Source organism: Lynx canadensis, chromosome C2 (assembly GCF_007474595.2).
Source record: "Lynx canadensis isolate LIC74 chromosome C2, mLynCan4.pri.v2, whole genome shotgun sequence".
In the NCBI taxonomy this organism is placed as follows: Eukaryota; Metazoa; Chordata; class Mammalia; order Carnivora; family Felidae; genus Lynx; species Lynx canadensis.
The window spans coordinates 42,696,349-42,709,767 of NC_044311.2; the positions used below are offsets into that span (position 1 = coordinate 42,696,349).

A 13,419-nucleotide genomic window follows, 5' to 3' on the forward strand; every position below is an offset into this window, starting at 1 on the left:
GAAATATTAGAAATATAACAGAACTTTTGGAAGCACTGAGGGAATAGATTCTAGGTTCAGCTAACAGTAATTATTCCACTCATCACACCGCAGAACTGACCTTGCCCACATCAGAACCACAGTACTTTTGCTGAAGTCCGCCATTTCCATCGCCAAGCCCAGAAGCATGCTTGGTTCCATGACAAGAAAACTGCCAAGGCCACAGGAAATCTCAGATATCTCCATCTCTGCCACTCCACACCTGATGCCCTCTCCTCACATCTGTTCCAAATTAAACCTCATACAAGTGCATCTGGTTAGTAGAAAATGCACTTAGCACAGAGGAGGAAAATGTAGATTTAAAAAATTCTATTTTGGAAAAGTTTCCCATGTATGGGACTACCAAATGTGAGAATGAGATTCAGAAACTTGGAGATAACAACAGGTGACAGTTACCTACTCTATGAACTCTTTAGTAAGCACAACCTCTCAATATTGTGGTGTTACCTTTATAATGGCTTACCATTTTTTGAGGTTCCAGTTTGGCATCTAAAAGTCAGGGTAAGAAAAACCAGCAAGGTAACTGTCTGGCCAACCTTGAAATATACAAACAACAACAACAACAACAACAAAAAACCAAGTCAGGACTTGTTGGCCACCCTGTGCTTGATGATCTAACTTAGCAGATATTTAGGCTTCCCTGATACAGCATTGAATCCCATTTCAATACGGAAAACTTGAGTTATCAGGTCAGGACCATTTTAACAAAAATTATTTCTGTAGTTGCTAATGAATAGTTAGGCCATGAGGTCCAGATCAAGCCAATAGAAATTCAAAGGTTTCAGCTCCCCTGGCTTTTGGACTGTTGAAATTTCCAATTCACTTTTAAACAGTTCTCTACAGAGAGCACACGTTGGCATGATTAAATCATAATGACCTCCCCATAAACACAGTCTTAACTTTCTCTAGGTAATGGATAGCTGGATATTCTCTCCAAATGTAGCCAACTTCTTCTATATGAATGTGGAAGAATATGGAGTAAGATGAATATAAGAAAAATATAAATAAAATATATAAAAATATATAATGTACATAATATCTAAATATACAAGTAAACAAATGTAAATAATAATATAAAAATACACACTACACTATTGAGTTTAAAGTAAAATTTATTTTTACACTTCACAAATAAAAAATACCATCTACATTTGTGCTTTCCAGAGAATGAAAGCATTATAATGGAATATTTGAGGACTTAACTCAATTTTTCCAGCTTTCTTTCCTTTGGACCATGTATGTGTGGTAAACATTTCATATAAATAACAGCATGTGCTCAAAGTTCAGGCAAGCACATAATTGCTTAATGAAAACAATTAGTAGCATTAGAAAACACTTATCTCGACGTTTTCTTTTTCCATGCCCATGAATGGATCTATGTGAGGAGCATTCACATGCATTTGCAGTTTTCTAATATTCTTTTCATAATTTATGTCTCTTGAAGTATTTTCTAGGGCTTATGTCATCTTTATCCCAAGCAAAATCTTCTCTATACTGAATCTGTTTCCCCTACTTTCGTGCCAATCTCTCCCCTTTTCATGTTCCCTGGGGCTATAACCACTTCTTATGGTTTGTTCTTTGTTGTTGCTTCTGCCCAATCTCTCCCTGTGTTGCTCTCTCTTTCTTGGTTTTGCTCTATGTATTTATAAGTTTTATAAGGGTTTTCATGTACATATCAGCTCTCCCATATAAACACAATGGACTGTCACCCAGTGGGCTAACAGTAAGGCCAGTCCGTTAAGTGACAGTGATGGTACAAAGGATGATATCCAGGAAATGCTGGGATGATGGTCCCTACGTGCTAAAAGGAGCATGTCTTTATTTCTTCATGGTTTGGGACATTTGATTTAAAGCATTGTTAAGAGAGTAAGTTTTTAATCCTAAAAGTCAGACTATCATCTAATAACAACGAAGGGAAAAAAGAAGGAAACTATTGAGATTTAAGAAAGTTTTCAGGGGCGCCTGGGTGGCTCAGTTGGTTAAGAATCCCACTCTTGATTTTTGTTCAGGTCATCGTTTCATGGTTGTGAGATTGAGCCCCAAATCGGGGTCTGTGCTGAGCACGGATCCTGCTTAAGAGTCTCTCTTCCCCTCCATCTGCCCCTCCTCTGCTTACGCACACACACACCACCTCTCTCTCTCTCAAAAAAAAAAAAAAAAGTTTTCAGAGCAGGGAAATAAATAAATGTTTTTAATTTGTTTACCAAATAAATACATGCCATCTCACACTCAGACACTACAAAGGAAAGGAAAAAGTAGAGCTGACCCCTGAAAGTACAGCTAAAGTAGTATTTAGGAGGTGATCGAGTACAATACATAGTGTGAAGATTGTTTTTCATCTAGGAAAACAATGTTTGTACTCTCTAAGGACAATTTCATTTTTAATCATTTATATTTCCTTTTTACAAGACCGGGTGCTTAGTGAACAAAATGGTTTTTATTGATTGGTTGATTTTGTTGGGATGGTTTGTGATGACTACATAGCTCATCTGACATAGAATATGATATCACCTTTAGCTCCAGAGGGTTTTCTCAAATCTTCATGAGCAAGAGAGAACAAAAGAAAAAAAAAAGAGGGGGGGGGGCAGAGAGAGAGAGAGAAAAGGGGGAGGAGTGAGAGGCAGAGAAACTGTGAGTATGTGTCTGTGTGTGTGAAAGAGAGAGAAAGAGAGGGCACTTACATAGGAATTTGGCTAGGTGTTTGAGTTTGCAAAGGCAAATATAGAATGGCTGTTTTCATGGCTTTTATTCTAGCAGGGAATCAATTCTTTGGGAGTGATGTATTCTGTCTCAAGGATCAAGGAATTCTTCACAGAAGAGTTGTTTTCTGAACATGGTTTTTAAAGCAGTGTTTTCAAAGTCTAGTTCAGTGGTTCTGAGTGGTTTCTTGATGAACATTAGAAGTCACCTGGGAAGTATTTAAGTCACACCATTGTCCAAACTTCTTGTGAGTGCCACCCCACCTTTCTTCAAGACCCTAGGTTATTCTAATGTGCAGCCTGGGTGGAAAATCACCAGTGCAGGGCTCATTACCTATGTCGGAAATACCCAGGTCCTTGGGATCTCAAGGTATGGGGCCCTTGGAACAGTACCATAAATGATACTTGTAGACCTGGAAGTTTGAAGACCTTAAATGACCAACAAAATTTTCTATAAGGATTGCATCCTAGGTAGCGGTAGCAACTTATCCAAACTCAAACAGGTGTGAAGCTGGATGGAGGATGATGAGGCTGAAGATTAAAAGAAGGAGCCCCATTATGAAGACCATATGATGCCAGCCAAGGAGCTTCACTCTTGCCAGGCAGATGAGAGCCACTGAGGGTTTTAAAGGTCCAGGCGACATCTTGAGGGGTAAATTTAGAAGGACCATTCTGGTGGGGCTATGTAGGAAGTCCTGAAGCAAGGAAGGCCAATGTAGAGGCTATTAAAAAAGTCCAGGCAATGGATGGACAGAAGAGATGAGAAAATGAAAGATCCTACATACATTTAAAAGAACAATTCACAGAACTTGGAGATGTATTGGGAAGAAGACGAGTAGAGGAAACCTTCCCATGTTTGTTTGCTTGTTTTTTCTTGAGTGGCCATGGCACCACGTGGGTTTTCTACTTGACATGTAATTAAAGGGAATGACACAAACCCAATCCGTGTTCTCTATGAACGTTAAATAAAAATACATGAAAATGCAAAGAAACACACCGTATTGGCAGGTAGAAAAATGGAAACACTATCAATCAGTAATGAACTTCCTTGAAGGGCTAACAAGAAATCTAGTTCACATGGTGAGTTTTAGGATTAATAGTCACATGCAATATCAGCTAAACATAGTTTTGAAAATCTGGACATCGTGTAGTAAGACTGAAGGGTAAAACCAGTTATTTTCTGACCATTTTAGGTTTTCTTAAACTAACTTAGATCTAGTAGAAACAGCTCTGATCCAGAAAAGGACTTCCATGGCTTTACTTGTTGTACCAGATTCTCTCTGGAGCCAGAACTAGAGACAACTTTATTTTTGAGTGCTTTTGTTCTGTTGGATTATATTTCATAATTTAATAACAATATGTGAGAAATAACTAATAAAATTGTTTTGAGGAATGTTGTGAATGTAAAATATGACCACATACTAAATAATGTGCTTAATGAACTATAACGATTAAACGGGTAGATTAATGTCCTGTGAAACTTTAGCAAGTTAATTACAATACAGTGAGAGGCAAAAGCATATGTATTGTACTCAGTGCCATGTGGGAAGGGAATTTTACATATCCCTGGTTCACAGGTGATCTCTGATACTCTGCATCACAGAAAGAAAAAAAAAAAACATGATATTTATTAAGCACAAAGTAGGGAAATAAAAATGAAGCAATTATGGCAAATGCATGTCTTGTTTTTAAGTTTCAGTCATGTATTTAAATATTTTAATGGCTTCCAAGTTTTACGTATTGTTTGAAATAAAGTTATCTAGAAATGAGTAAAGTCATATTTTTGGAGAGTTACAAGCAAAATGATAAAGTCACTGGATGTTGGAAAACTATGGCCCCAACAAAATAGTGTATGAAACTAAGTGAAAACAGAAGAATTAGTTCATTCATTACTTATTCAGTTAAATAAGACTCTTTTAATGAAAATAGCCATGTCAACTTTTTCATCTTTTCTAATTGTAAGAAAAATTCATCCTCACCGACCGCAAACTTTTCAGAAAATTATGAAGAAAATAAAGATCTTCTACCCAGAGATAATTGTTACTAACAGTTGTCGTTATGCACCCTTATAAAATAGTCTTGGAGGTTATCTGCCTTCAGCTGTTTGCATAACTTTCTCTTTTTCTCTTAACAATGTGGTATATATACTATTTAATGTCAACCATTTTAAATGGTCGTAAACCCCCACCATTGGACATTAATTTTTTACCATTTTAAGAAATATAAACAAAACTGCAAAAAGTACCCTTATACACAAACCCTCACACACTTATCTAATTACTTTCTTAGGATAACTGTCTAAGTTAGTAACCTCAAATTATATTACTTACTTTATATCTAAAAAGATATCAGTGTTTAATTTACACTCATATTGATACTAAAATGTTAATGTTTAAGTCCTATCCAATTTCATACCTGAAAAATATCTTCCTAAACAACTTTTCATGTGTTTTTTTTTTTGGCCATTTATATATTCTTTTCTTCATGATCCTGCTCATTACTACATTTTCTATTGTTTTATTGTTCATTATAAGTGTTTATGTAATTCAAACTATCAGTCTTTTGCTTAGAAAGTTGTTCCCACCCTAAAATTATAAAAATAACTTCCTAAATATTCTTTTAATTTTGTGATTATTTTCTTCCCGTTAAGTTGTTAATTCATTTCAGATTTTTGGCATTAATTCACTTGAGACTTTGGTATGAAGAAAGGATACAATATTTTTTTCATCAGAATCAAATTGTTGCAATGCCATGTTTTCTTTAATCCATCCTACCCCCACCACAGTAAGAAAAACCTTTATTATTACATACTAAATCCTCATATACACATAAATCTATTTCGGGAATTGTTAGTGCATTCCACTGATTTTTTTCCAGGGACAATTTCATTATATTTTTAAAACAGACTTCTAATACTTGGTAGAGCAAATCTTTCTTATTTTTATTTTAAATTATTTTTCTAGTTATATTCATGTAAGTATTATTTTAATGAACTTTGAAATAATTGTAAGGTTTTTTTCCCTCCAGTTCAATTGGGCTATTAATTAGTATTCATTACAGGTTAATTTTTATTTTTTAATTTTTTTAATTCTTTCTTTTTCTTGTTATTTAAAAAAATTTTTAATGTTTATTTATTTTTGAGAGAGAGATAGAGTGAGCAAGGGAGGGCCAGAAAGAGAGGGAGACACAGAATTCGAAGCAGGCTCCAGGCTCTGAGCTATCAGCACAGAGCCCAACACAGGGCTCGAACTCATGAACAGGGAGATCATTACCCAAGCTGAAGTGGGACACTTAACCACTGAGCCACCCAGGCACCTCATGGGTTAATTTTTAGAAAACATATCTCTAAGACACAGAGCAGTACCATCCAAGAATATTGCATGTGATTCTGTACTTTAAGGCAGTTTTCAACTCTTTAGTGAATTTTTAAAAGTTTTCCTTACACAATTTTGCCTATCTCTTGTTTTCTTTTTTTTTAATGTTTATTTATTTTTGAGAGAGAGACAGAGCATGAGTGGGGGAGGGGCAGAGAGAGAGGGAGACACAGAATGCGAAGCAGGCCCGGGGTTCTGAGCTGTCAGCACAGAGCCCGACTCAGGGCTCGAACTCACAAGCTACGAGATCATGACCTGAGCTGAAGTCAGACGCTTAACGAACTGAGCCACCCAGGCGCCCCGATTGCCTACTTCTTGTTAAGTTCATTCCTGATAGATTTATTTCGAAGTGTTTTATGGTTTCTGTGTTCTTTTTTATTATCGTATTTGCTATTGTTGATAACTCTCTTTTCCTGATATATTTACATAATAATTTTGTATATTTATTTTGGGATTAATTCTTTTACTGAATTCTTACTGTTTCTGAAGACTTTCCTGGATTTTCCTTGTATTATGTAACTTACAAATTACACCGTTTTCACCATATCCTTTCCATATTTATGCCTATTATAGAGTAGGTCTCCTGAAGCAACAGTGAAAAATAGTAGTGAGTGTATGGGCGTGTGGCTGGCCTAGTTGGTAAAGCATACTACTCCTGATCTCATGGTCAAGAGTTCAAGCCCCACATTGAATGTAATGCTTACTTAAAAAAAAAAAATAGCAGTGACTGCATATAAATGTATTTGGGTTTAATTTATACAGGATTATTTATTGTATTTAGTTATTAGGCCTAAAACTTGCTCTAGGTATATACACGCACACAGATGAATTTTAATAAAGGTCTTTTTTATAATCAGTTGAGATAGTTATGGGTTTGTTTGGTTTTTTTTTTTTTTTTTTTTTTTGCTTTTTTAAGCCTTTACTATGGTGAAAGTCATACATATTCTATTCATACGACACCAACAGATAATTATGAATTGCTGTTCATTCTGCAAAACAGTTTTGTTTGTTGGCTGGTTGGTTGGTTACGGAAGAATGGTTGACACACAATGTTACATAAGTTTCAGGTATGCATCACAGTGACTGCACAACTCTGTCTGTTATGCTCTGCTCACCCCAAGTGTAGCCACCATTACTGCAGAATTCCCAGTGGTCTCCAAATTATGGTGATACATTCAGGTAAATGAGAGAAAAATGTTAAAACTTCCATCTCAATAATCCATGTCCTTTGAAACAACTGCGTAGCATATTAGTAGAACATTACAACTCTACAAATTTTAAATAAACACATACTGGGTTTGCAGACTCAAAATTTTATCCTGTACTGATTTCCTAGATAAGTGATAAGATATACTGAACTTTTACTGTTTTCCTGAACAAAGGACAACTTACCTTCCTTGGTGGAGTTATGTTTCTTTCTGAGGTCAATCATCTCAAACCATAGTTGATGTTTCGTTAGAACTTTTTTCTTTGGATCACCTTGATGGCATTGATGCTATGGTATTTGGTACGTGAACAACTGTTCATAAAATTAAATTTCATATGGCCCCTTATGAATAAAAAATGCTCACTGTTTTAATTCAGTGTTTTACCATTGAAAATTTTACAATATTAATACTGTACACATTACTTTGAGTTTTCATATTTTCCTGTTGTATTTTTAACCATCCATTTTTGATATATTTTTATTTGTGTTCTGCATTATGTTTCACAGAAAAATACTAAAGATAAGTGTATATGCTATCACTAATATTTTAAATATTGTTTCAGAAGAGTAATTCAATAATAGAACCTATAGATCTAGAAAGGATAAGGCATAAGTAGTATTATTTACAGATTTTATTATTCACAGAGTCCGTCTTTTCAAATTTGCTTAAAGGTTCAGAGGCACATTTTATAAATGTGCATTCTATTTTTTGGAATAAGTGTTCCAAAATGTTTTCTTGACTTTTCTGTCATCTGTTATGTTGTTTTTCTCCCCTTGAGTGAAATTTTTCATTGGCCCCATCAGCGTTTTGTTTCCAGTTTCTTAAGGCTGTGGAGGAGCTCAGCATTGGGCGAAGATTCCTGTGAGCGGACCCTCCTTGAACTCTCTCCCAGTTAACCCCGTTGACCATTAGACTCTTAGCTAGAGGCCTGGGCAGGTGTATTGCTTATGTTCCGTTGTTCGGCTATTCCGTGTTCCTAAGGACGTTGAGGCGGTGGGTGAGGCAGCTTGAGCAGACAGCGTCAATACTTTATGCATTCTCTGACCACTTTAGCCCGGTCCTCGGCCATGGGTATATCTGCCAGCATCTTCCTGATCTCAGTAGTTTCACGGTCATGAGAACATGTCAGCCTGACTAGAAGTGGTGAGTGAAAGACCTGTGACTCAAGTGCTTTTGTTGGGTGCTTAGTCTGCCTATACAAAAATGAGGTTTTTGTGTTCCACAAAATACCCTTCAAGAAAGTAGATATTGCCTTGAACACGAATTCTGCTACAACTTTCCCTTTTAGTGGACTATATCTCAATTATTTTATTTTTAATATTGAAAATTGTTTTGAGGAAAGAGCTTAGCCTGAAATGACTTGTAGTCAATGGTAGAAAGATCCCACATGCAGCCTCAATACCTATTTTCTGGTGGTTTGACAAATGTGGACCATATCTGAGCTTTATAATGGGGTAACATATAACTTGTATTGATACAATTAAAATATTTTGTAATGTTTTCTCCAAACTGCTCTACTCATATCAGGCTTTCACTGTCTCTTAAAATCTAAAACTATACAGTTCTTTCAATACTCCAATGCTGAAACGTTCTAAAGAAAACGAAAAACAGCAGTATGTTGCTCAATTCTTTCAAATAAAATGAGATAAAAAGAGATAAAATCTTGATCTAGTGTGACCAGCAGCAACCACTCTCTATAGCGATGAAATCTTAGTAAATATGTTATTAAAATACAATCTTAGTGTTCAGTTTCCATGTAGCTACCAATGCCAGGGATCCGTACGTATCCTGTTACATCTAGACTTACATTTATATAAATATAAGAAGAATGTAAGTTGTTTAACGTTGTGAAATATCCCTCAGTCCCTGTGTGTGACTGTTACAAAGTGCAGTCGGGAACTCTAAGTACCCCGGGGAACTAAGTGATAGAACATGAAGAAGAGGGAGAAAATAGAAGGTCGGCACTATTGGGAAATACATATTGTACAAGAAATATTACGCTCATACTATCTGAACTGAAAGAATTTGCAAGTTACTTAATTTGTCTCTTTCCCTTCCCTAGTTGCTTTGGCTACAAAAATCCTCCTTGAGCTTGAAACTGCCCCCATCCTTACGGCACAACCTGCAGGTCACCAAGGCTTACAGATGCATTCAGCAAGAATGTTGTGAACGAGGGGCTCCTGGGTGGCATGGTCGGTTAAGAGTCATACTCTTGATTTCGGCTCAAGTCATCATTTCACCCTTCGTGAGTTCGAGCCTCACAGCGGGCTCCATGCTGTCAGCGTGGAGCCCGCTTGGGATTCTCTCTGCTTTCACTCTGTCCCTCTCCCATCCCCCTCTCCTTCAAAATAAATAAATAAACTTAAAAAAGGAGAGCATTCTGTGAATAAGAGTTGTCCCAGAGAGTGAATGGTGTCAGCCGCGAGAGCCCATGTTTAATTGTGTGGTGCCAGGGCTGAGCATCGAACTCGCTATGACAGAGGGGCCTATACATGTATTCATGAATCTGCTTTTGCATGTTTCTGATAGACAAGACACAGGAGACTCTCTGAAGTGCCTGACCCGGGGCAGGGATTTCTTTTTCGGGGTGTACTGCTCATTGCTGAAGGGCAGTCCTGGGGATAAGGCCCCAGGGAGCCTTCCTGCTTTCCTCCTGGCTCACTTCTCTCCCCTTTCAGGTCCTCCTTCCTCATCCTAAGTTTGCTGTAGCACCACTCAGGAATTGCCTCACTTATTATCCTCTAGAGATTAAAAACAAAAAAGGCTACATATTGAAACTCTATGTCCTCTGTTGATTTGCTTCGAATTTTGTTGTATCTGGCCCATATTCTTCAGAGGCCATGTGCGTGTGTGATTATTGCCATTCTCCGCTTATATTAAGGATAGAATACACTCTATTTTTAGTTCTTATTTCTCACTCTGGTATGTTTTTGAGAGAAGAGAGAGAAAGCGTGCAGCCTCCGCTGCCGGTTTTAAACATTCCTGATTACTTTTTAAATCTAGAAATACTTACGGCTGACTTCATAAAATTCATTGTATTCAGCATGAAAAGGCAGATTCAAGCATTTCAACAGGATTATAAAAGTCACATAATACAATTTCATAAGATGTATTTAGACCTTTCAGATAACATAAACTATTTAGGACTTCTATGTCTGTCTGTATTTTAGATTATGGCCTAAAACATTTAAATAATTATAATAAAATAATAGTAGAATGGAAAAAGTAACTGGAAATGAAAGGACATACCTTTTGTCTGACAGCTGCAAAATCTTGCTTAGTCTCCGTTCAGATGTATTAATAGCACTATTATGACAGAACACAATGGTGTCATCATAGACTGGATATTTCTTCAGGCTGGGGAGCAATAGCGTGCAAGTGACACATTAACAAAAGCACATTTGTTTCATTTTGATAGTGTTAATTAGCACCTCTTCTATAATTACTGTCATCTGGTCTGGTTTTCATCTCCCTGGCTTTTGCTGATAAATCCCCTCTTCGGGGTGCCTGGGTGGCTCAGTCAGTTAAGCATCCAACTCCAGCTCAGGTCACGATCTTGAGGATTCATGAGTTTGAGTCCCGAGTGGGGCTCTGTGCTGAAAGCTCAGAGCCTGGAGCCTGTTTTGGATTCTGTGTCTCCCTCTCTCTCTGCCCCTCCCCTACTCGTTCTCTCTCTCTGTCTCTCAAAAGTAAATAAACATTTAAAAAAATCCCCTCTTCATTTAGGTGAGTTAGCAAAGTGGGTTGCAACCTAAAGAACTATTTAGCTAAAAAATTATATGGACTTTGATTTTAATATCAAAACGTGTTGATGGTTACTTTAAAGAAACCAAGAAACGGGGTGCCTGGGTGGCTCAGTCCGTTAAGCGGGGGACCCTTGATTTTGGCTCAGGTGATTATCTTACAGTTTGTGAGTTTGAGACCTGTTGGGCTCTGTGCTTGGGATTCTCTCTCTCTCCCTTTCTCTTCACCCCTCCCCTGGTCATGCTTTCTCTCTCTCTCTCTCAAAATAAATAAATTAAATTAAGTACAAATAAAAATAATAAAGAAACTGAGAAGTGAAGAAAAGTAACATAAGGAAAAAACAATACACCTATATTTATATCCAGTAGAATCATTGTAGACCATGAAACTGTGAGTTCAAAGAAGGTTCTGAAGAGTGTATCTGTATATTCATCCCAATTCAATACAGAAGATATTATAATTTTCTTAATTGAAAGTGCTGAGAAAGCAGATATTTGAGTTAATGAAATTTTTGCTCTGAAACTGATCTTTGTTTCAATACATATTGGTTGGAAAGCCTTCTAAACTACTTATTGGTAGTGCCTTTTTCTAACTTAGTAAATGACAAGCAAATATTTTGTGGAGAATGAAGATTATGCAATACCTTTGGGTCATTCTCTTCACTAAACAATTTGGTCTTGAACTAGCATATTGATAGATTAAAATTTCACCTAGGGGATTATAGCACAAACTTCAGTAGTTAATATTTTGAAAAACTCCTGCCTGTTTTACTGTCATTTTCTTTTTCATATCATATCATATTATTTCATTTCATTTGCTTTCGTCTCATTTTTTGGTAAAAGTCTGCTGTAGGCAGTTTAAATCTGCATTTGTCTAGTAACTTGTTTTTGTTGTGGAATCTATCCTTTCATGTACTTAAGAAAACCCCTTACATTTCTTCTCCTTCTTCTGATTGTATTGAGAGAAAATACAGTCAGTTTTTCTCTCTCTACTAGGTCATTACCAGTAATATGCAAACGTGATATTATTTCCCTTACCTGAAAATATTTTCTTAACCTAAATTCTCTGCCAGCTGCTTCTCCGATTCTCTGAAAATTTACCACAAACTCCTGGAAGTAATGCCACATATCTGCTGTCTTTAATTCCTCTCCACCTTTCCCTGTAGCCCTTTCCAATTATGCTCTTGTGCCCACATCACCCAGACCTTGCTTTTTAGGGTCACATCCATGTTGCTAAATTTAGTAGTCATGATCTCTGCCCTCTTCTTACTAGACTCTTCATTGACATTTATTTACACCATTGATCATTCACCCCCTCCTTAGTATGCTTTCTTCTCTTGGTTTTTAGCTCACCACAATTTTTTGGTTTCTATCCCACCTCCGTGCTTTTTCCTTCTCAATCTTCTTGTGCCCAATTCTTCTCTTCTTTGATCCTCTTCATGTTGGATTTTTGCCCCTATCTTCACTTATTCTCTTGATGGCCTTATCCAGACTCAGGAATGTACACATTATCTGTAAGTCAAGAACTCCCAAATTTGTATCTCCAGTCCAGACCATTCTCCTGAACTCCACATGTGTATATTCAACCACCTGCTCAATGTCTCCACTCAGAACTATCATAGATAATTCAAACTTAATGTGTCCCAAACTGGACTGCTGGCTTTCCCACAAAAATCCACTCTACTTAGAGCTTCAGGGGACTGCAATGCTTTTGTTTTGGTGGCTAGGGGGACCCACTATCCAAGTTTGCTGGGGACTGAGGGAATTCTCAGGATGAAAGGCTTTCACTGCTACAGCTGGGAAAGTCCTGAGGAAACCAGAATAAACAAACCCTATCAGTTGCTAAAGCCAAGAACCTTAGGACCATCCTTGATTCTCTCACATTGTGTATCTAATATATTTAAAAATCGTGTTGGTTCTGCCTATAAACTGACCAGTTTGTCCCACCTCAATTGCTATCACCTGGTCAAGCCACCATCCTCTCATTGGCGTTACTGACGTGGCCTCCTAACTGGTCTTCCTGTTGCCACCTTTCCTTCTCCTATCATGCATTCTCAACACAGCTGTCAGAGTAATTTTTTTTAAAAAAATAGCTGGATCATGATATTCCTTATTACCTAAACTCTGTAATTCCTCCCTCTTTCAGGGTGGAAGCCAAAATCATTACCATGGCATCTGAAACTAACATGATCTAACTCCAGCTTCTGTTTTATACAGCACCCCCTCTCACCAGCCTGTCAATTAGGTGAAGTCCTACAATTCTTTTCCTGGTTCGCTGTGTCTTCAGCCACATTAGTTTCCTTACTGTTCTTTTCTGCAGATATGCTATCATCGTAGGGCTTTGGCATTGTCCATT

The 13,419-nt window shown here is 37.1% G+C and overlaps 1 pseudogene; it reads right to left on the reverse strand.

The window, feature by feature from the left end:
- Positions 1-225, reverse strand: part of LOC115522822 — a 48,388-nt pseudogene extending 48,163 nt beyond the window's left edge.
- Between the last annotated feature and the right edge of the window lie 13,194 nt (positions 226-13,419).